The 24,072-nt window shown below is 39.3% G+C and overlaps 1 protein-coding gene across 3 annotated transcripts in view; it reads left to right on the plus strand.

Moving 5' to 3' along the window:
* The window catches only part of ntrk3 (neurotrophic receptor tyrosine kinase 3), a 290,241-nt gene that overhangs the window by 206,907 nt on the left and 59,262 nt on the right, over positions 1-24,072 (plus strand). The window lies entirely within an intron of this gene.

A 24,072-nucleotide genomic window follows, 5' to 3' on the forward strand; every position in this document is an offset into this window, starting at 1 on the left:
TCTGCTCTGATGGTGAGCACACTCTAGCTGTTTATCTTGCTGACAGACATGCTTGCTCATACAACTTGATGACGTTTGCTTCAAAGCAGCAGTGCTCCTCCAGTGTCCAGACCCTCAGCTGAAGGATGAGAGCGACCCGGATCGGTTTTTGGTGGGTGATTGGGAGACGCCGCTCTGCTTCATCCAACTCTGGTCGACCTGGCTCTCTCTGTCTGCAATCTCATTTGCAGACACGTTATGTCATGTTGTTGTTTGCATCCAGAAATCTCCTGCATGCATTTCCCGTAAAACGCCAGAGGGCAAAAAGACGATTCTTTTCCTTGCCATCCATAGCCGCGTTGCCACGGTAGAACAACTCTGTTCACTAAATGAAACCTGGAGATGTAGGTATTATTAATTTTGTGTGCTGCAGCATAGGGAAAAATAACGCAGTGAAGAACAACTCAAAACCACTCAATCTTCTTTTCTCGCTCTGTGTTGGCTGTGCTACACACAGACCTGTTGTCATAGCAACTGACTTGACAAGTGTATCAGGATTAAACACCAAAGAACACAAAAACATTTCCCACAAAGGACAGCACATTCAGTGCGTTATAGTATTATGTTTTCAAGCTTGATGTTTGTTTTGCAATTATTAATAAGTGACCTTCTGAACACGGTGCTGGTTGATTAGCTAAACACCTCCTCTATTGATGATCTGTCAGAGAGTTGGTGTAAGGGTCGCCTTTTTTTTTTTACTGAACCAAAAATCACCGAATTTTGCAGCGCATCTACATGTTAAGGTTGTCAAAGTCAAGCTAGCAGAACTGACCTACTTTCTTCTGCCTTGCTATTTTGTTTTATTAAAACTTTACTGTGACTTGTGAAATGTGGTACCCTGGGAGCTTCTATAGTTGCATCCCTTTTTCTTTTATATGTGACATGTACATTTAAGATTTATTGCGTTTTTCTGACCACCTGACAGCTAAAGCCAAAGTTAATCATCTTTAGCTAGCAGCTTTTTGCAGATATGACAGATAGTAATGTCAGTGGCTTATTCGGAAAGTGTAACTCGAGTTTAAAAGCTGAACAATTCACATTTCCAGGACAGAAACATTTTGCTGTTTACCAGCTTGGCCCAGTGAGTCCTTCCTCTGTTCAGCAGTGCACTCTCTTCGTTGGTTCTGATCTTAGCAACTTCATCATTTCCAGACTTTGGCTGCCTTCTGTTCCCCCAAATCTAACCTGAACAGTAATATTAGAAGACACATCAGAGGATTCTTCACTACAGATTACCTTTATTACCAAATAGAAATTGAGATTCATGCATTTGCCACAGTTCAAATGAGCCAATTTGTAACATGCTCTGCTTTTGTAGAACAATTTTCTTTTTCTTTTGGCTGGGCAAAAATCTGCTGCTGCTTTCAACGCCAAACACACAGACGAAACTTACCTGGACGAAAGTCTGCAATTTGTCTCGTCTCGACTTCAGTGTCTCCAGCAGCGTTCATTCACCACCGAGCAACCTTCCTGTGTTTAATTTAAAGAGCAGTGCGAGACATTATGTTGATTCAGACATGACACGTATCTTATATAACATCATCGAGCTTTTCTGGCAGGCATGAGTAGCTGCGGTTTGGGACTCCAGTTCAGTGAGTTCGTGCTCAGCTCTCCAATGACTGCCTGTGGCGACCATCAATAAGGGAAGCACATTAGCGAGCCCAGGATCCGTAAACACCGGGATCCGAGTTCCTGCAACTGAATTATTGCTTCTGAGCACATAGCTGATTTAATAAACCATCTTCACTTCACTTTGCTGAGTGCAGTGTATGCACACAAATGATCTGGCTCAAAATAGCCTGCGAGAAACCCCATGTAATATACAATATGTTTCTGTTTCATGATGGTGGACGTAGTCAACTACTATTTGCCTTTCAGTAAATTAGAATACAGTCAAACAGTTAATATATTTTAGCAATTGAATTCAAAAGGCGAAAGTTGTATTATATTGACTAATTACTCTCAGTGTGATTTATATTAGGCGTTCATTTCTACATATTTTGATTATTACAACTTATAGCTGAAGAAAATCCAAAATTACATAAGACCAATAAAATTGCAATTTTATATGAAAAACTACCTTTTGAAAAATATACCTAGTATGCACTTAAAACTTCTTTTCAGGAATTACTCTGTTAATTTCTAACGTGTGGAGGCCAAATTTTCATGCAATAAACATCTTGTTACACTTTGCCTACAGTGACTCATAACTCATATTTTGCATTGTACTTCCTGTCTTTCTTTTCAGCTGAACTGAACCTTTTTGTTATGTACATCATTTCCGTAGACATTTTGCTGCTTGATGTGTTGAATTTAAGCAACTAAGTAATAATTATCACACAAATAATTTATGAGGCATTAAATATGACTCAAATGCAACAACAGTAGGTCATATAATATTTAGACGCTGCCTTATTCATCATTTATCATGACTTTAATGTTGGAATATTCACTTTGGCTCATTTGACCAGGTTTAACCTTCTGTAAATTAAGGAACATTTGGTATTAGCATTCCAGTTTCTGAGACCAGATGCATTGTGTTTTTTATTTTTTATTTTTAGAAGAAATTATGACAGTGGCGACTTCAGAATAGTGAGATTATCCAGAATATAAATGCTAGCTAGCTAATTATTGGGAAGAGCTATACAAAGTGGAAATGCTTTCCACAACATCTTAGTATCAAATGAGATAAGATGATAGCTTTGATGCTGGTGGGTTTATCTCAGTAATTAATCTGCGTTGTTAAAAGGAGGTTCTAATGTGCTTCTTTCACTTTGAGGCAACAAATGCTAATGTTAGCTCAAACTGCGTGTGCTAGCTTACCGCTGTCCACCTCTTTTCTTAAAGAAATTGTATCCCACTTTCCTTTCTTGTGGAAATGCAGAAGTATTTCTCTCCTGTCAGATCACCAGGAGCAGGTGTAGACTAAAACGTTTTAACCCTCTTTCAAGATGGGGAACTTCAAAGAATATTCAGCCTTTGAACCTTTTGACTCGGTTAAGTTGAGCCCCCCAAAAACATAAAACGATCCCAGATATCCCTAGTAATACATTAGTTCCCAGTCCTGTCAGCCAACAAATGCTCCCAAAATCACCACGGACTGTGATGATATATTATGCAAAACTTCACATTTTGCACATTTTGGTGTTTCCATTTGGGTTTCTACTGCTGCTAAAAATAATTTTTAAAAAACACCCAGTCGTCTTTTTGGCAATACATGTGGGTTTTTTTGGTGTCTGGAAAATGAGCTGTTTCAAAAACCTTCCGCATGTAACGCCACAAATCAGCAGGCACTTTCCCTCTCTTAACAACCCCAGTGACAACCAGTCTGTTGCCTAGCAACCCAAGCTGAGCTTCAGCACATTTGGTCAGCTGGTTTTACCACTGTATGCGCTGTACAATGGCTGCTTGTTTTGTTGTTGACTTAACATTCAGAATCCACTTGCTGTATTTTTGTTGGTTGTGCAGGAGGCTCCACTTCTGCTTTTCAAAGACGTATGGTTGTATAATTGATTATCTGTTTGCTGAGCTCATTAGATGAGCTACTTCTCAGTGAAACAATGGTAAAAACATTGTTAAAAGGTTAATAGTTAATTGAAGACTTCCCAAAGGAGGAGTGTCGGTGCAAGAGTTTCTTAAAGAGGCAGACGCCAAATTTAGCTTAAATCATATTTGATATGTATAACATTTTTATAACAACTGAAAGTAACATAGTTATTTGATTGTGCTTTAAAACAGCAATTTGTGGCTGGAAACCACATAATACTGCTCCTTTAAAAATGTATGTCATCCAATACTGGAAATCAGGCTGGAAAACAGAGAACACTGTCCCTTTAAATGCTTAGCATGACTTGCAGGCTGCAGCTTGTAACGCAGGCAGTACCTCTCTGGTTTCACAAAATGATCAGCATCAAAAAGACGTTGCAAAAAGCCACAGGAAAAAAAAACACAAAAAAAATGAGCATGTTGGGAATTTGCCAGCTCAGTGATATATTTGAGGCATTATGTGATGCGGACCTCTAACCCGAACTGAAGGGAATTGTGGAGTAGAGGCGTCCTTTTTCTGAGTGCGGCACTACAGTGTTCAGGTTCAAATGAAGGGAGATTGATGTTACTGCTAACCTTGGCTGTGGGCCCCGCCTGGCTGCCCCTGTAAGCCATCAGTCTGCTGGGAGTCTGACCAAAATATTAAAGAGCCTGCTTTTTCACCCACTGTAGCACCTCGCCACGGCGGGAAGCAGGGCGCAGGGCGCAGTGCACGTCAGCCGCTGCGAATACGTGACGCTTGGACACGTAGGTGAAACGAGCAGAAATGATTCTCTGTATAAACTGACACTCGCATCGCCATGCACCCTTTGATGTATTTATCCAGTCAGCTGCACATTCAAGACTGAGGGGACCTGTCCACAGTAGATCATATTAGCTGCACACAGAGGGGGGGGGGAACTGCCAGTGTATAAATACATCATGTTAGAGTGGTGCCCTTGTGCTGGTATGAAGAAGATGGAAGTCACCTATCACTGTCCTACATGACTGCGCAGGACGCCAGGTTCAGTACTGCAGGTATTTTTACATTTCCAGTATTGGATGATGTACATTTTAAAGGAGCAGTGTTATGTGTTTTCCAGCCACATATTGCTATTTTATAGCACAATCAAGTAACTGTGCTCCTTCAGTTGTTATAAAAGTGCTGTATATGCCAAATATGACTTAAAAGGAATTTGGCTTTGTAATTTAGTGCCTTAAAATTGGGCCCCAGTCTCTTTAAAAACTCCTGCTCTTTCTGAAACTCCACCTTCAGGAAGTCGTCACAACATGGCTCCTCTATTAATCCTTTAACAACGCTTTTACCAGAGTTGCACTGAGAAGTAGCTTGTATTATGAGCTCAGCAACAGGTGTTTGCTAATCGCTTCTGGCTAGTCTGAAGGAGCTGAGTGCGGCGGAATGCTCTGTAAGCTTAGAAACTGAAGCTCAGCGGAAGAGCTTTGAACCCGAAGGCGGCACTCGGTCCCACCGAGCATTCTCCACAGCTGAACGGTTGCCAAGGGAGATGAAAGGATTTCTCAAACATGCATGAAAGAATCAAAACAAAACTAAAGGTATGTTTCTGATGAGGGAATAACATTAGAACATGATGTAGAGCTCAAAAAAGTTGATTTTACATCATACTTTGTATTTCAATTCATGGTTTAAAATTATGGAACAAGTTAAATGAGGAGTTAAAACAGTCAAAATTTAATACAGTTTAAAAGGAAATATAAGGAGGTTATTTTCACAAGATATAGAAATATGGGTGAGAGTTGGCACTAATGTGTTTATGTAAACTGAGGCACATGAGTGTGTTGGGGTATGTGTTGCTTATTTGTTGTTTTTGGGTAATGAGGACCCATCTTAAAATATTGAGTTTATGGGATAGGAGTTCATGAATATTTTTACTTCTTCCTGCTCCTTTTCGAGCTTGTTAAGATTATTATGGTACAAAAAAAATTGCATTCTTTTGCATTCCTCGTTCATGTGTTTTATAATGCTATCATGTTCGACATAAACAAATAATTCTGCCACTTTCAACATATTAGTGTTTTATATCATCATCTTTTTGATGTTGGCAGCTAAAATCTATTTTAGTTGTAGATGTAACATTCAGTAATAATGAATGGTGGTCAAACTACTGGAAAGAGATACCAGATATTGTAAGTTAGCAGGCCTTTGCAGCTGTGATGTTGCACAGTAGGGGTCGCCGCTGGGTAAAAATAACATGCAAAATATTAGTGAAAGAAGAACCCTATGTCATTTCCTCCACATGAATGAGTGGCGCCATCAGTCTTTGTAGATGGCAAAAGGTGATGTCAAACAAAGAAACCACAGAAACAGTTGAGTCTAAATAAAAAAGATGAATGGAAGTTGAGTGAAAAATGAAGAAAGAAGATTATAAATAAGTAAAAAGTTTGTCTGAAATATCACACCTCGGTTCCATTAGTAAGCCACTCAAGCTTTTCAGGAGAAAAGTTGATGAAAATCATAAGCAGAAAAATCACAAGAAAAGAACAACCCTTGCCTCGGTGAACAATGAAGCACTAAGTCACCGTACTGTGATGAAGTGATACCAACACCTCTCTAATGAAGGAACCGGATATTTTTGCCAAAGCTCGACACTCTAATTTGTTCGGTTCATAGTTATTAGTTAGAGACGGCCTCACTCTAGTCACCTAATGCTGTGGAAAGACTGCTGGAGTGTTTCGCCAGCTTCCATTTTACTGGGACAATTTCGAACGGATTAAAAAGCTTTTTGTTTATTTCCTGTTACTAAAGTGTCTTCATACTTTTTTCCTTACATTTGTCGACTCGATTGGAAAAGATAAAACAAAAAATAGCAAATAATTTTTTTTTATTCAGAGTGCATTACATTTTTCTGAAGACTTTTATTGTGAGGACGTGGAGAACGTTTTGTCTTGGTTCATCTGTTTCTGTAGATGCTCATGAAACACCTTCAGGCATTAATGTATATGTAACAACTTGTTTAATTTTTTTCTCTTTTGCCAAGGATAAGCTAAACTATTGGAAGTCTAAGCTGGTAATAACTTGAAGCGAACAGATCACCCAACCCATAACTTTCTTGCTTTTAGTTTTTTGCCTTCCACACTTTTTCCTTTCACCCAACTTTCTATTAGGCACTGCTCAGGCACAGCACACTGCAAACAGCCATTCTGCCTACATTTTTTGTCAGCAGTGACATTTTTATTTTTTAAACTACATTTTATATACAATAAAATAGCCAGGCTTCGAGTGGCACGGTCTCCAGATGCCGTTCTATAGACAATTTCATTTTAAAAAGGTAACGCTAAACATTTCATTAAAGCATCAAAACCGATACTTTCTGTATCTATCTATTTATCCTGCATAAATGACAAGGTGAAAGCAGAGTACGTCCAGGCTGTTTATTAAACAAACCCTTCTGCTCCACCTGCTAATTTCAAAATAAAAGAAACGGTCTGCACGCGGGTAAGGCGCGCATTAGGGAGCGTAGCATGAAGGTTGATTCGCGCTCCCGTCATGGTTAGAGGTGTAATTTGACAGACAGGCGCATAAACACGAATGCTCTCCTGCCTCCCCTTTCTTGCATATCTAGCTGTTTGGTTGTAAACCCTCCAGTGGAGGGAGGTTGAGAAACTACTGAGACAAGATTCAAGACCCCTGGGGCTAAAAACAAGAAAGAGGAAGCAAAAGAGGCAGGGACACCGAGAGAGAGACAGAGATGAAATAAATGATGTGAGTCTAAAAACAGCACTTAAGTTATGATGAAGCAGCAGTTGTTTCAGTAAAACATGCTGATAGAGGAAGTTAAGTTTTGATAAATTGCTGTTGCTGTCATTCTGGAGGTATTTAATGCCTTAATCAGTGCTAGTAGGGGCTGCTGCTGAGCTTTTGCTGCACGTTGAGGCGCCTGACAACGGGACGCTGAGCGAACAGGAAGCAATCTGGGAAAACTGTGCCAAGAAAACAAAACCGGGTGGAAAGAAGGGAGGGGGGGCTGAAGGAAAAAGAAGATGTTGACAGGTGATGGATTGATATCACACAGTAGGGCAAGGATTTAATCAAGTGTGTGTTTTGTGTGCTACTAAGCCTGAATAAATGCTGGAGAAATTAAACCCGGAGGCTTTTAAGTTCAGAAAACATAGTTAACAACACCATTAATTTAATGTTATACCCTCTGTGGATCACTTTCCTTATTTATTTTAGCCCTATTTATTTTAGCATTGTGGTCTTCATTTCCCTCTTGGAACAATACACAAAAAATAACTTGTTGAATTAACATCAAAGACAGTTTTTTTTCTCTCTCTCTCTACTTTGAGCGTTTTCTTTTTCAAAGCGCCAAACGCAGGGCCGTAACGCACAACCTGGAGGCTGGGGCTGGGGGGCAGGAGGAGTCTAAAATCCTATTTATAGTTTTCCAGACAACAGTGGACCACACAAAACACGCACAAATTACTAAAGTTTTTTTTGTACTGTTGTGACCATTAAACAATCTCCTCTTCAGTTCAACCTTATAAGTGGAGACACATTGTTGATGTAATCATCATAAAACAGTTTGCATTGAAGTTTTGGCAAAGATCAATGTACTTTTCACAGCGTTGTTGTTAGCAGCTGCTGAAAGTAACTAAAAAAGTTACTTTTAATGTAACTTAGTTACTTTCCATATCAAGTAATCAGTAATCTAAGTTACTTTTTCAAGGAGTAATCAGTAATCCGACTAAAGTTATTTTTTTTAAAGTAACTATGCCATCACTGGGCGCAGAACGGCAGCTCAAAACTGACCTCGCTGCTTTTCTCGTCTTCATTACTGTCGGTTCTTCAGAGGAACGAGCTGCTAGCAGCGCCGCTAACTCCCGTTATGAAACTTAACGCTGTTTCCTGTCGCTCCCTGTGATTAAACTCATAATTGCGATCCTCTGTACTGAGCAGCTCTCTGATAACAGACGGCGTGTCTGTAAACAAGTTTTACTAAATATTGTACAATTATCGTAAAGAGAGATGTAACTTCTATCATGAATATAGATTAGCAAAAAAACCCCTACAAATTACTGCTACTTCCGGTGGGCACTGGGAGTAAGACCCATAATCGTTTCCCCAGTAAGCCTCCCAGGAACAAGGTGGACAAATAGCTGGCTAAAAAAGATGGCACTGATTTTGAACAGCAATCAAGAAGCTTTTAAATTTGTTTCAGTGCAAACATGTTGAGTATTTGGTAGTAAAAGGAAACTGACAGAAAATTGAAACTTTATAAAAGCACAACTGGCTTATTGTTAACAGTTCATACTTCAATGGTGAAGTATGAACTGTTGATTTTTCAGGACCTTTGGATACATTTCATTTCTAGTTCAAAATATAAAATACTGAGACTGATTAAAGCTGAACAGGGTAATTAATACTAACTGGATATGGGCAGATCAGTCCAAAATGTCAATGATATTGATACCATATCATATATTGATTCTTTAGCTTCAGATTCCATCTTGAAGTTTTATGATTTTTGTATTGTAGTTACTCGGCTCTGTCTCAATTAAGATTTTGTTTTGATTTATTCCAAAAACATTCTTGCACTGGAATTTTTTTTTTTTTTTTTTTTTTTTGCAAAAAGTGGATTGCTCTATTTTTCTATTTCTGTTAATATGTTAAATAATTTTGTAGACTTTGTCAAAACTACGTTCCTGGGTTTTGACAAGTTAACTCAAAGAAAAACCCATGAAAACAACGAAAGGTCAGAAACTTTGATACAATACAGGAAGATTTAAGTTTTTATATCTGTACCGGTATTGGCGATACTGATCCTGTATTTACTTCGTATCAAAATATAAAGTAACACACCTGTGATTCACACTAAACAAAGGATCTCTAAAGAATGTTAGAAATAAAATCATTCAAAAACAATAGTGTTCAAACATTACTTTGTGAAGTTGGTGACTAGTGAGCCAGACCAGCTCAGCAGTGGCTTTTTAAAGTCTTTGTTTAATGCTACAGAAGATGCAGTTAAACATGTTGCACAGCAATAAATCTCGGGGAAATCGGGGAATAAATCTCAATGTCAGAAATGCTCTGATCTCTTGAACTCAACCAAATTTTCACAGCTTTCCTTTAAAGTGTCCCAGGCATTTGATATCCTCTCTGTACAGAGCACAGTCAGATGCAGCATTTTAAAAGATCAGCATAAGTCATTTTGCTTCAGCTGTGGAAACAGAATCGTCAGATCTTAATGGTGAGAATTAATCATTATATATTTGTTTTTTGTTGTAATAAATCCTATTTAACTTGATTGTGAGGTCTAGGCCTGGCACAACAACAAATTTAAATGTGCAATAAATTGGCCAAGAAATTATTGCGATAAACAATAATATTGTCATTTTTATACCACTTTCAATAATGATGGCATATTATTGCAAGTATACCCACTCAAAGATTTAAAAAAAAAAACTTAATTTGCCAATGAAAATTTTGCTTTATCTAGTATAAATATGGAAAACGGCAATATAAGACATGAGAAACAAAACAATAACCGATGTGGCATTTTAAGAAATGCTAATCATTCAGCTTTGACAGAGAGAACAGGCAAAAGTTACAGGATTGTTAAAAAAACCCGTAAACTATTTCATACTAGCTGTCAAAAGTTTGCAGGGCTTTTCAAAATGGTGGCTTTTCGACAATAGTAAAGGGGATTATCTGATTTATTGCTAGTGAGATCAATGGAAAACAGGACAATCGGCCCGTTTGTGTTCTGCTCCTTTCGTTTGCTCTTTTGTTTTCCGAGTAGCGACTCTGTCATCTATTGTCGGGCTTTTAGCACGACTAATCACTGCCACGTCCATGACCTCCTTCGTGTTTGCCTTTTTTTTCCTTTTCTTTTTTTTGCACATTGTTCTTGTTGATGCGTTATTGTTGACACTTCAGCAAGTTAGTCATCCTCTACATTTGGCAATGAATTTCGCGGACCAGCCCACCGTTGAAGGCTCGCCATCTGTGGTGCCGACAGTCGCCATCGTTGAAACGTGGGTTTCATCAACGCAGATTTTGAATGTCTTAACAAATATGTATAACCTTTGAGTTTTTCTTTTTGTTATTGTTGTTGGTAGGTTCCTGTTTTGCCGTCTTGTCTTTGAACTCCATCCTTTGTGATGCTCTTGGTCTCGAACTTTCCCAGCAGCGGTAGAAAGCGCTCTCTCGTCTCTCTCTGAAGCCTTTGATTCAGCTCTTAGGCAATGATTTTCAGCACTGTGTCAAAGATTTTCAGTTCCAAACAAGCATATTTACAAAGACTTTTCTCTAAGGTTTGTCCTTAAATAATTCCTCTCCCTCAACACATTTCTTTACCCTTTGTCTACAAAAGAAGAACTCCTTGTGTTTGATGAGAGAATGACTCACCCGGAACGCCAGCCAGAATGATGCTGCTGCTGCTGCTGCTGCTGCTGTCCTAATTTAGACTTTGTGAAAATGCTGCAATGTTCATATTAACTGTGATCACATCTTTTACTTTCAGCTCTCACTTTTGACATGGTACAGTTCCAATTTTTAATGAATTATTTGAATGCCCCATTTCATGTTTCTGTCCCTCATATATGCTTGTTAGAGCAGTGATGCAACAGAATATGGTAGGGGGAGGAAAAAGTGAAAAGTCTTCATTCTTCATGGAAGTGTAAAATAATCTTTTTGAAAATGTTTCTGCTTTTGAGTTGAATTTTAGCACACACAAAAAAGAAAAGAAGACCCTGTTCGTACGGTTAAGCTAACTAATGTGTGCGGAGATATTCAAAGGGACAATAATATGTGTTTCCCAAGCACCTCGTGACATTTTATAGTACAATTGTAGTCATAAAGAAATCTGTATAAATCAAACATGACTTAAAATAAATTTGACTTTGTAATTTGACACCTTGAAATTGGCTCCTATGCTTCTGGAAGCTCTTTAATATTGAACAGAGTGGGTGGAATAATGCAAGGTCTGTTTTTGGAAACCTTTTCCATCCGGAATAAGAACCGTTAATAAACTGTTGTTAAAAACACTAAATCAAGATAATAGTAGCTGTGTTTCCACTACAAATGTGCACAAAACTTTGCTGATATAAGTTTGTTCTTGCAATAACTCATCAAAAACATCCTCCTACCACTTCCTGTTATCTTCTTTGTCTTTTCTGCCAGTAGTATCTCATCCAGTTGTTGATCATATGACTCGTGTTGTGAAATGTTTCCATTGCACTTTTGCAAAATCCACAAATGTTGTAATACAGCTGAAAACCAACCTCATCCTAACACAAAAACTTTTTCGAAATTGACGCGTTCCCATTAAGCAAATTTATTTCCGTAATTCTAACTTCAGCTAGAGATGTTCTTAATGTTGGTACATGGCCTTATCACCACAACCCCTGTATGCATAACACCGTGTGGACTGGTGGTCTTGTTGTTGCCACTGCAGCTAGAGAAGGCAGCTCCGGTGGCCGCAGGCTGTCCTCTCATTAACCAGGGGCCACAAAATGAAGGAACTCTGCTGCAAATAATACCGCTCCTCTTTTTCACTTGAGCAAAAATACGGTGTGACCGGGGTCCTTGGATCCTCAGCATCCTTGTCAGCTATCCAGTTACACACATCTACAGTGTGCGACTGTGTGCAGTGAACTGTGCATGTTCCATGCGCAGACTGTGAAAACATTTTTTCTCTCGGGAGCGCGATGAAGTAGCTGTCTGTCTAGCGATCCAGGCAGCTATAAATATTTATAAATAGGGATTAATTCAGGTTCAGCGCTAGCCTTTGAACTGATTCCTTTTTGCTGATATGTAGCATGTCTGTCAAAGAAAGAAAGAGAACAAAAAATAAAAAAATCTCCATCCAGATTTCCTCCCCATTGGCCGTGATGCAGTCGTACGCTACAGGAGTCCGCGCCTATTAATTTCCTCCCAAGCAGTCCCACATCACTTGGGAAGCACTTGTTGGTTGTAGGCTGATGTGACACATTAGCATGCTGCGGTTTCGCTCGCGGTATACTGATGTGGACTGTCACCAAACGGTTTTGTGGACTGCGGCGCCTGAATGAGGCCCTTTTTGTGATTTACATTCAAACTGCCAGACGCCTGACGCCCGGGGAATCGCCTCTTATTCCAACACCGTGAGAAGAAACGCCGCCGTCTGGCGCGGGGACGCCGCCGTGCACATGTTTGTACCGTACGCGCGTTCGCCGCCGAGTTTATCATGCGGGCTGGTTTCAATAACAATGCCTCCGCCAGCTTTTCATTTGGGCCCTTCCGACCGATTGCACAGGCATGACGGTGTGAGGGGAAAACAGAAAAAGAAACGAAACCTCACCCGAGAGGGAATTTGTATGATTTGTTTGAATATTTACTCTGACTGCTATATGTTGTTTTCAATTTGTGTCTAATAAAGTGTAGGTCTTCATTTTTGGGGGGTAAAGAACCGGACTGGCTCGTAGTAATAAATCAAAGAAACGCGGCGCGGACAGCTCAGCTGCTGGATGATGTAATTTTCCATCACTTTTTAGACTTGTGTAAAATTGCTTCGTCTGTCTTCGGGGAGCTCAGAGGGTAATGTGCTGTCAGAGATAGAAAATCTGATAGGGTGTTGGGGGAGCTGAGGAGGGAATAACAATGTCAGGATTTTTGTTTATCATCGTGTTGAACATGAAGAGCAGAGATGTGCAGCAACACACACTGTAATTGGTACACCAGTGTTGCCTCGTATATTATGTCAGATGTGCAGGAGAGACTTTGTTTCATTGGAGACACAGTTGTGCTGATAGATATAGGAAAACTGTTGATCGCATGTCCTCCACACACACATATATTACATCTTTCTATCCTCACAAGGACTTTCATTGCATTGACTTCCATTCATTTTTCATTTCTAACACTAAACCTTACCCTAAACCTAACCATTACCAGCACATACCTTAAAACCTAAAGCTAACCTACACTAGTCAGACTTTAGTCCTAAACTTAACCCCGAGCTTAAAAATAGAACTTCTTCCTGGCTTTGGAATCAGTCGCAGTATTTGTTTGAAAAATGGGCCTTAAAAGGTGAGAAATGCAAAAAGTCTTTTGAAGATTTCTCGATTAAAATCTAACACCAGACCTTTTGCTCGGATTTCTTTGCAAAATTTCTCAAAGTTCAATAGAAAACGTCTTAACATTAGTTTTCACGTCTTGCCACAGATTGTCAATTGGATTTGATTCAGCCGCCGTAAAACACAGTCATGCTTTCATCGACACAATTCCTCCTATCCAGTACGGTCTTGTGTTTGGGTCCACCCATTCTTCCATCAACTGTAACCAGATAGCCTGTCCCTGCTAAATAAAAAAAAGAGTTTTAATTAGTATCAATCTTATCTGATTTGAGCTCCTTCTTTCACATGTTGGTTGTGTTCTCTACATTGCTTGTGGAAAACAGCATATAGTCTTTCTTGTGACTTTCATCCAAAAAGTGTAATTTTTTCTAGAAAAAAAAGTCCAGATTTATGGACTGGAAGAATAATAGTTGTTCTGTGGACAGAATCTTCCACCTGAGCTGTGAATCTTTGCATCTCCTCCAGAGCTAGCATCTTATCAACTCAAGTGGACAGCACCGTCTTGGTAGCTTTGCACTTATGCCAGACTGTCTGTTTTCACCTGATGTCCAAAACATGCGATTTTGTTTCATAACCTAGTCCTGCTTTAAACTTTATTAAAACTTCATCTCAGACTCATTATTGTGTTCCTTGGTCCTCATGAGGATCTTTGGTCACTAATTTCTCCAACAAATCTCTGAGGCCGTGGCCAGCCTCTCTCCTGAGGTGACTCAGGAAGGCAACCGTTTGTGCTTTTCATATGGAAACAACTTCCAAAAGTGTGCATGTTTCCCCTGCAAATTCATAATTTACGTGACATTTGTAGTTTTTAAACCCATGTAAAGTTCAGCAACAATTGATCGGTGCATCACTCTACAAAAGCTGCTACCGTGAAACCACATTAAATCAGGTTAGCATATGTTTGCCGCCGGCCTGTCACACTCTCACCGTTCTTGTCTGGAGAGCAGTGAGTAACTACTTCAGCACATCAGGGAAAGTTATCCTTAAAGCTTTGCTGGGTATCTGTAATGTGAAGATGTTCTGATTAGCAATAGCCTAACTGTACGCTAAGCTAACGCTACGCTCGATGTAGCACGTTTGACGCAGTTAGAAGCTCCAGACTCGGAATGTCTTCTCCATAAACAAAATAAAATATTTAGGCCATGTTATTTGTGAAGTGATAGTTTCCTGCTTACCTTGACATCAGTAAAATAACTTGCTGAATAATCTCAGCTCAGATCAGCAAACGTCTCTCTGTGAAAAGGGCTCTGAGCTCCCTTTGAGTGTTAATATGTATCTCCTGGCGGCCATTTGCTCTTCCTTCATCCCAATCGTGTCGATAGCCTTGATGTGGCTGTTTCCAACCCTTCCCACGAACGGATTTAATTTGTTTCAAATCCATCATTAACCAAAAGTGGGGCCTTGCCTCAGTGGGTTATCCTTCCTGTGTTCTCTTGTTCATTTTACATGTCCTCAAGTTAATTCCCGTCCTAATTAACTACCTTTGAAAGGAATCTGTGCGATAATTACCACAAGGAGGTGGAACGGAAGCAATCACACTCTGCGCAATTTATTCCCCCACCGCAGGGAAAACCCTGCAGAGTCACCCGCTGCCTTCTGACGACTCCTTTTTTTTTTTTCCCCCCTTTCTTCCCTTGTCCTAAGAATCACCTTCACCGCTCGCTTTCAATCGTGTGGAAGCAGAGACACAAACAATCAGGTGGCTCCAGACAAACACCCCTGCTGCTTCGCTCACTGGCTTCAGTCTATTTGCAGAAATACATTTTAGAATCGGCAGAAACTTCAATAGGGTTTAATAAAGTGAACAAAGCGGTATCTCTCGCAGCACTGAAGGAAGAAGTGGTGCAAGAGAAGCAAAATATTTAATGTAATTTTGGTTAGACCATATTACACATTCAACGGGAACATCATAAGTGCTTGACCTTACGTAATAGAAAAATCTAAGTAGGTTGAAAATGACAATTATTTACCTTTGTAACGTTATTTTTTCATCTTCTATGCCCCCAATGTGTGTATGTAAACTTCTGATCGAAACTCTGAATTCTTTGTAAAAATGGAGAAGAAATGTGCTTTAGAAACATTTAGTTTTCTAGCCTGAGCTATAAAATAATATTGGGACTTTTATACACTGATACTTGGAGGGCTTCAGCAGAAGTGATAGCAGATGAATGAGTATTCTAGCTTTAATCTTTTCAAGAGCTTAGAGGAAGCTACGAAACATCTATCAACTTAAAAAAAATGTTATCTTCGAAGATAAAGCAGATGAGCTTATCTCGCCTTATCCGCCATCGTTTCTCAGATAACTATAACTTCTGGCTTATGTGAAACAATGGCAGATACTTTTCTCTCTTTTTTTTGCTCTGCTGTAATTTCAGCTACAGAGAGGTGTGGATTCCCTCTCTTCAGCTTTTATTTTTCATGCCCGTGCATCGGAGCCGTCTGTGAATGCATCAGCATGGGATTGCATGCTCTGAAGGGAGCCTTTAACTGTGGAGTGTTATAAAGTTAGGACCCGTCGCTCACCCACAACACATCAAAACGCAAATACCATCTATAATTCAGGGGCTGCGTGTTTCATGTGTATACGAGATTTTGAAATGTCAAACAGTACATTTGGATGAGCCGGTTTTTTAATCAAACTGCAGCCCATTCATTTTTAGACGCGGATGCCTGTCAAACAGCAGGGAGCAGCACATTAAACATCAGCACAAAACTCTCAAAAATCTCTTTGTTTTTTGTGAAACTCAAATACTTTACCAGCAATGCAAAGGATGCCTCCATTACGAGATCAACCTTTTAGCCGTAGTGTCAAAAATAAAATGTTCAGACGTCTACCCTGCAGTCAAAACATCAAAACAGAATCTGTGTGGAAGGTAATTTATGTGCAACTTCCTGTCTGTAATTTGTTTTTAGTGTCCCTTTGTCGATTCAGTTTTATGACAAACATTTTAACATCTATTTTAAAGTTTTAGTTAGAGGCAACTCAGAATCCCTTTACATATCTAAACAATTACCTCAATAGGTACTTTCCCTGGTAATTACTATTACTATATAGTAGCTCAGTTACTAAGTTACTTCTTTGGAAAAAGTACTTTTTAAAAGCAACTTACTCAACACTGCTGACCAATCATTTTGCCTAAATTAGACAGTGTACATCTTAACAGTTTGCCATAAACATAGAAAGTTTTTTTCCTTCCGTAATAGAATTAAGATTGTTTTGCAGAAAAAAACAACATTAGCTGCATTTCCAGTAGAAATGTGCACAAAACTTTATCAGTTTTTCCATTAAATAAGAAATACAATTAAAATCACATGTGAATAAGTGCTCATGCGATGAGCCATTAAAAAACATGATCCTCCAACTACATCCGGTTGTTGATCATGTGACTCAGGTGATACAAAAAAGGTCTTTCCATTGCAGTTTTGCAAAATGAACCAAGTTCATTTCTATCGCTAAAACTTTGTATCAAAAAAATTAGGTTTTTTGATGTTTCCATTACAGAAATTTATTTTCGAAATGTTAAATTGCGCAATTATACGGTCAATAGAACGGCAGCTTCAGAGCAGTAAGAAAGAAAGATACGTGATGTTTGGAGACAAAGTTCAGAAAAGAACTAGGATGTTGTTTATTATTTCTTTGACTGGCCAATCAAATACCGTAAGCTAGATATAATAATATCAAACAATTTTTCAAATAACACACTTAAGTGGTCTCCAGAGGGATCTTGCTACAAACCAGTATCTAAATTTGCACAACACATATTGTTTTTTCCCCTGCAGTGAATTGTTGTTTCTGTCATAATTAAAGAGTCTGTGCTTCAAATGTCAATGCAGTGGCTCACTAAAGTTTCTGAGCAACGAGAACAGCGAGAGGTCCCACAACAGATGGCGTGGCTCCCTGAGAACACTGAACTCATCATCTCAGTGTCAAACTGGGATTACATAAAGAGACGGAGGCAACCGAGAGCGCTAAAAGAACCATGACAGGTTTTCTAAGACGGTTTAAATCGGCTACATATCTCATACTTTGAGAAATAAACTTTGAATTTTTACAGTTTGGTTCACTGATTCATTAAGACTTTAAGTTGCCCCCTGTTGGACAAATCAAGCCTAGATCAGCTTGGTTAAAATTCGTTTCCACTGTTTTATTGGTAATGTTCTGCAGTCTTTAAAACAAATAACAAGGTAGTTTTTAAATTTAAGCTTGAGACACCCAGCCACTGGAAAACATTCAACAACCTTGGCAGAGTAAACTACCAAAGGCAGACAGCTACCGTATTTTCCACATTATAAGGCGCACCTTCAATGAATGGCCAATTTTAAAACTTTTTTCATATATAAGGCGCACCGCATTATAAGGCGCATAGAATAGACGCTACAGTAGAGGCTGGGGTTACGTTATGCATCCATTAGATGGAACTGCGCTAAAGGGAATGTCAACAAAATAGTCAGATATTTCAGTCAAACTTTATTAATAGATTACAAACCAGCGTTCTGAAAACTCCGTTCATTCCCAAAATGAATAAACAGCTGTTGTATTATTTTTCCTGAGGTAAAGTCAGAGACGTGGTATTTTCGTGACACAGTTTATCTTTTAACAACAGCAAGGTATAACATATAGTGGAGGGAACTTTTCCTCGATTCAATAAACGCATAATAAACAGTCTGATACTGTTACGGTAAATCAAACGTTAGGACAATCACAATATATATCCACTTCCGCACCATTGATTGGTTCATGTTAAATTCTCTCGCTGCTGCTCTGTTCCCGTCTTCTACTGCATCACTGATTGCCTTGAGCTTAAACTCTGCGTCGTAAACGTGTCTCTTAATAGGAGCCATTTTGGGGTCTTTACACAAAACCCAGCATGCACTGCGCGCTTCTTCTTCTACGGGGGAAAATGAAGTCGGCGGCTGCTTACCGTAGTTGCGAGACCTGTTGTGGCACAATATTGGTCCATATATAAGGCGCACCGGATTATAAGGCGCACTGTCGGCTTTTGAGAAAATTGAAGGTTTTTAGGTGCGCCTTATAGTGCGGAAAATACGGTACTCTGTGAGCCAAGGTTCCTGGTCTAATGAGAGGGAACCGACAGAACCTGGAGGACAGGCCCAAGCTGGTTCTGAGAAACTAAACAGCAACTGGAAGCACTCTTCCTACTCATCTATGGATCAGGATGCTTCCTGGTCGCAGAGCGTCTCTAACCTGGAATGTCTTCCTTTACTGAACTTTTCAATCCTTCCCAAAATCTCCTTGCAGTCACAACGAATGTCACGAAAATCCAAACCATGTGGGAAATACTTTGTGATCGCTTGAGTTCCAGAGAGAGAGAACGACTTAAAGACTTTAAGCGATTAATTTGTGATTACCCCAAAAAAAATTATTAGAAACATTAGACAGATGTTTAAAAGATTTAAAACTGATAAAAATGTAAAAATACTATTCTAAATAGGAATGATTATTGAAACATAACTGTAATTAAATTAAAACTTTATGAGCTTCCAATCATGTTATAATGCTACTCCATCATCAAAAACATATCTGGAGTGTTGCTTTGATTCTTTCATGCATGTTTGAAAAATCCTTCAATTTCCTGTCGCAGAATTGTTCAAAATGGCTGGAGGGACCGAACACCGCCTTTGAGGATGAAGCTCAGCTCCTTCAGACTAGCCAGCAGCAATTAGCAAACACCTGGTTGAACTGCTGAGCTCAGTATATGAGCTACTTCTCTGGTAAAAACGTTGTTAAAGGGTTAATAAAGGAGAAATGTTGTGTCAAGACGTAGATTCAGAAAGAGGAGGAGTTTGTTACACATTGACCCAATTTCAAGGGATTTGTTTGAGTCACCTTTGACATGTAGAGCATTTTTATGACTGAACATGACATATGTACTTTATTGTGCTGTAAATTGGCACTCTGTGGCTGGAAAATACGTACTGCCCCTTTAAGTGTTCAATAAATTGCTGTAGCTAATGACTCACCATTAATTAGGCTTATTATGTCCGTATATACACACTGTCCATGCATTGCTTGTAAGCTTTAGAGAGACATATTCCTTATCTTTGTGCTTTTCCACCCTGGAAAACGTAACAATTGTAACTGCAAGTCTTCAGTCTGAGTTCAAAGAATATTCCACTCTGATTATAAATTTTTTTTTTCACGTCTTACTTCGAAAAACAAATAATAAACCTCCTATTGGTTTTATTTTTTCATTCAAAATGCAATGTAGTGTGTACAAAACAGCTGTTTTTTTATTTGAAAATATAAAGAGAAATATATATTCTCTGTATATTTGAATGTAAAGACAATATAGTAATATTCTCTTTCTGGAAATCAGAGAATATGTTGTCTTCTCTTGTACAATCACTTGCTGATTCCGCTTGTACTTACCAGTATTAGTCACTCAAGAACACAGTGGGAGTTGAGTATAACATTCCTGTAACAAAGACCTAACATTTTTCCTTTCACATTAATAAGAAAAAAAAAATCATGATTAACACAATTGTTGCTGCATAAATTGGTTATTAAACCACTGAAGTCGATTGGATATTCTGATCCTTTTGTCCCAAAGTAATGGACTCTTTGTTTGAGTTTGAATTCTTGTTCAAACAATGAAATCTATGGTTAAAAATATTGATTGTAGAAATATATTATGTATATCCAAGAATACTACTTTTAGTCCAAAGATTTTGAACGCTGCAGCCAGCGACTCATCCGTTATAAATGGCTCAGGTTTATTTGAAGTCATGCTACGGCCGAATCTATTGACTGGATAGATTTTCAGGGAAGATGAGACAAGGAGGAGGCAGAAAAATGTTGAACTCTGGCTCATTACATTTTCTTGTTCCAGCCAAAAGAATCAAAGTTAGTGTAATGGAGAGGAACTTTGCTCTGCGATAGACGTTTCTGGAGGGGGCGAGACGTCCAGTGTGGAAATCCATTCTGTGCAGAGGGAGCCTCTCAGATGATAAAACTCCTCCAGGATGCTCCTGGGCTTTTCCATCACCGAGGCAACATAAATGTAATTTTTAAGATGTTCTCAACTCTAGAAGTCCAATTTGCCCTTCACTTTTTTTTTTTCTTTTTTTTTTTTTTAAGATTCACCTCGCAAGGAATCGTGTGAGAGATTCTTGTGCAGTTTTGAGGAGGTGGGCTTGAAATGAAGCCAGTGATTCCCTGAGGACTTATCGATCTAGCTCCAAAGTGGTTTTCATTCTTCTGATGCCATATGATAAAGCCAAACGTAGACGTATTTTCTAATTTGTTGAATGCGTAATCTTTTTCGAGGCCCTCTCAACATGTTTTCCTAGATCGCTCTTCGACTTCTCGTGTGGTAATATTTGTGTGTGAGCTCTGCGGCGGCGTGGGCGGGCCCGAGGCTTCGGCTGAGATTTGGAGCCGCGGTGTGCCTTTAGTCCCCAGTGGTTGGGTAGGTAGTCACCCGGTGAAAAACCTGTGCTCTGCTGTGCACATCGCTCTAATAAAGAGAGCGCTGAGGTATGAAAGCCCCGCAATGACAGCAAATGTTGTGAATAAATTGTTGCTCACACGTCTTACTTAATCACTCACCAACTCACTGTGCCACTGTGGTTCCATAATTTGAAATGACGGGCTCTTGATTACTATTTACAGTGTTGTCAAGGTGAGGGAAAAGATTCAACACGGTGGGTAAACAGATTCGCTGCCACTTTTCCGCCAGATCTGCCGTTGTTGACTTTATATCCACTTGCTGTTTCCAAGCCCCCTCCTCGCTTCTTTCTCTTACTCGTCTGTGAAGACGTGGGAGCTGCGAGAAGTCTTTGAAACAACGGCGATAGAAATGTAGACCGTATCTCACCGACTGAAAGTGACTCGCAACCTTTTCTGGAATTTTCTTTGCATTTTGATTAAATTGATAAGTTAGAAAATCTTGCTTGATATCGGTGAACATGTGTGAAGCTTCAGGGTCCATTAACACCAGTCACTTTAATCAAACTCTAGTTGGTCTGTCTAGAACAGGGGTGGGCACTCCTGGTCCTCGAGGGCCGGTGTCCTGCAACTTTTAGATGCATCTCTACTTCAACACACCTGAGTCAAATAATGAGGTCGTTAACAGGACTCTGGAGAACTTGACTGCACTTAGGAGGAGATTCAGCTGTTGGATTCAGGTGTGTTGGACCAGGGAGACATCTAAGAGTTGCAGGACACCGGCCCTCGAGGACCGGGAGTGCCCACCCCTGGTCTAGAACGTCCGGTTTGTTTGGGGACGTGTGAACGTGCAATCAAACTCTTGACGTGGACCAAAAAAGCGAACTCTACTCCGTCTAAGAACCTCTGTTTATGTTGGGTTGAAGTGAACTCTGGTGCGGTTTAAATGCATATGTGGATGTAAGCGGAGCAGAGACGGCTCCAAGAGCAGGAAGCGGATCATAGCGCAGGGCTTTCTGGGTAAAATCAAACAAAACAAACATGTGGGTCTAATGTTGGCAGGAGAGATAACTGGTCTTTTTTTCACCAAAGACAAAAAAGAAATCCTACAACCGCTAAAATCTGATGCCGCTCCATTTTTGTTTACATTTTGCGGAAAATTAAGTTACTCATATCTTCTGCTGAGGTTTCTGTGTTTTTTACTTCAGTGGTTCTTGATGCATCTCCTCCACAGACGAGGGAGTCAGCAGGTTTTAAGAGCGTTGTGGGGTTTTTTCTATCTACAGTGGCTCCAGTATGCTGTCGTAGTTCCGGTATTTTCACATTACTCAGAAATTACTTGTGTTTTTCTGTCTGTCTTTTTTCCTATTGTGTTAGCAAGGCTGACAGGCAGCCTACATCAGCCAACCCTGTCAATGTTGGAGTGCAACTTTTTTTTTATGCTTTTAGTCGCCATCTGTCATGAGACAGATTTGACTTTGATAAAAGAATACTTAGGCTTTTTTAATATTACAAGATATCATTAATGACTTAGAAGATGCTTCAAAATTAGTCGTGGTATATAACAAGATGTCTGCAATATGAAACGTTTTATTTATTTATTTATTTTAAATTTTTCTTTAAAGAAAGTAACAATTAAATAGCAGCTTGATCAAGTATTCCTTGGAAGTTTCTGGTTCTAATAGAGCTACGTTCAGTACCACAAATTTAATCATTGTTCTAAATTTTAAATTGTCATATTTGAATTCAACTTCAAATATGAACACGCTTTTTTCATACCTGTAGCGCTATTAAGTTGATAAGGTTATACATGCCGTTTATTTTGTTACTTTTGATGTGCTTATAATTTGTAATCTGAAATTTACAAGTAAAGAAAAATATAAGACCTTTTAATCGGACTCCTAAGTAGTTCTTTCATTGGATGTAAGGGATCAAGCCGAAGTTACTGAAGGTCAACAGCATCTCTTCTCTGGCCTGCTTCCAGTCTCCTTGGTAACCAGTTGTTATACTGGCCAGTGGGTGATGGTGTTTTCAACTAGTTTCTTTATTAACTTTGGGTTTTATCTTCCATATTTGCAAAAGCATCAGGACATAGTTACCACAGAAGACTCATTTTGTCGTCTGGATGGAAAAGCTATTTCTGCAGCCCGTTAGTAGGACCAGTTAGTTTTAGAGTTGTCGCCATGGAAATGATCAGAAAGAAAAATTCTACACTCTGCTGCACATACGTGTGTTCTGCAGCTATAAATAACACATCCGTGTAAAGCCGAGGACAAGTTACATGATTTTTTTTTTTCCCACTAAATTAATAAAATGTGTGCATTAACTGGGGAGAGTTGACATGGGTAGTTAGACCACAGATCTGTAATTGTGTAAGCCAACTTACATCACACACATTCAAACATGATAACATTTTTTTTTTAGTGGACTTCTGAGATAAGCGGGTAAAGTGAACTGTTTACTGACACAACGTCAAATGAACGTTGGGTCATGAAAAAGAGCAGCAGGGAGCCGATTATCGTCCATGTTCATTTATATTTTTGCGCTAAAGTTTGATGTGTTCAGGTAGAGCTTTAGTTCTCATCCAAAAATCTGCTAAAGCCATTCTGTTAGTGTCTGACACGATAAAACCACTCACATGGTTTATCTTGTGATGATGTAATGAGGGTAAGTCAAAGAGTAAATAGGCTGAATACACAGAAGCAGCAGACGTTGTGAGCGATTTCATCGAAGATTTGAGCGATTTATCTCCAGTTTTGGAGGAAAAAGATAGATGGAGTGATTAAGACGAGGGAGCTGGTTCTAATGAAGGACTGCAGCCCTATTTTTTGAGCTGTAAGAGATCTGAGTTGTTTGTTTCAGAGTAACCGAAGATAAGATTTGCTTCTGCACATTTCACAGCTCAGAGGTCATCCACCATTTCACATATCTGACACCTTTTGACCTTTAGCTTGTAATGTTTTGGCTCATTGGTGTCGGTTGATCCAGAGATGTCAGCCCAAGTC

Source organism: Xiphophorus maculatus, chromosome 4 (genome assembly GCF_002775205.1).
Source record: "Xiphophorus maculatus strain JP 163 A chromosome 4, X_maculatus-5.0-male, whole genome shotgun sequence".
Classification (NCBI taxonomy): Eukaryota; Metazoa; Chordata; class Actinopteri; order Cyprinodontiformes; family Poeciliidae; genus Xiphophorus; species Xiphophorus maculatus.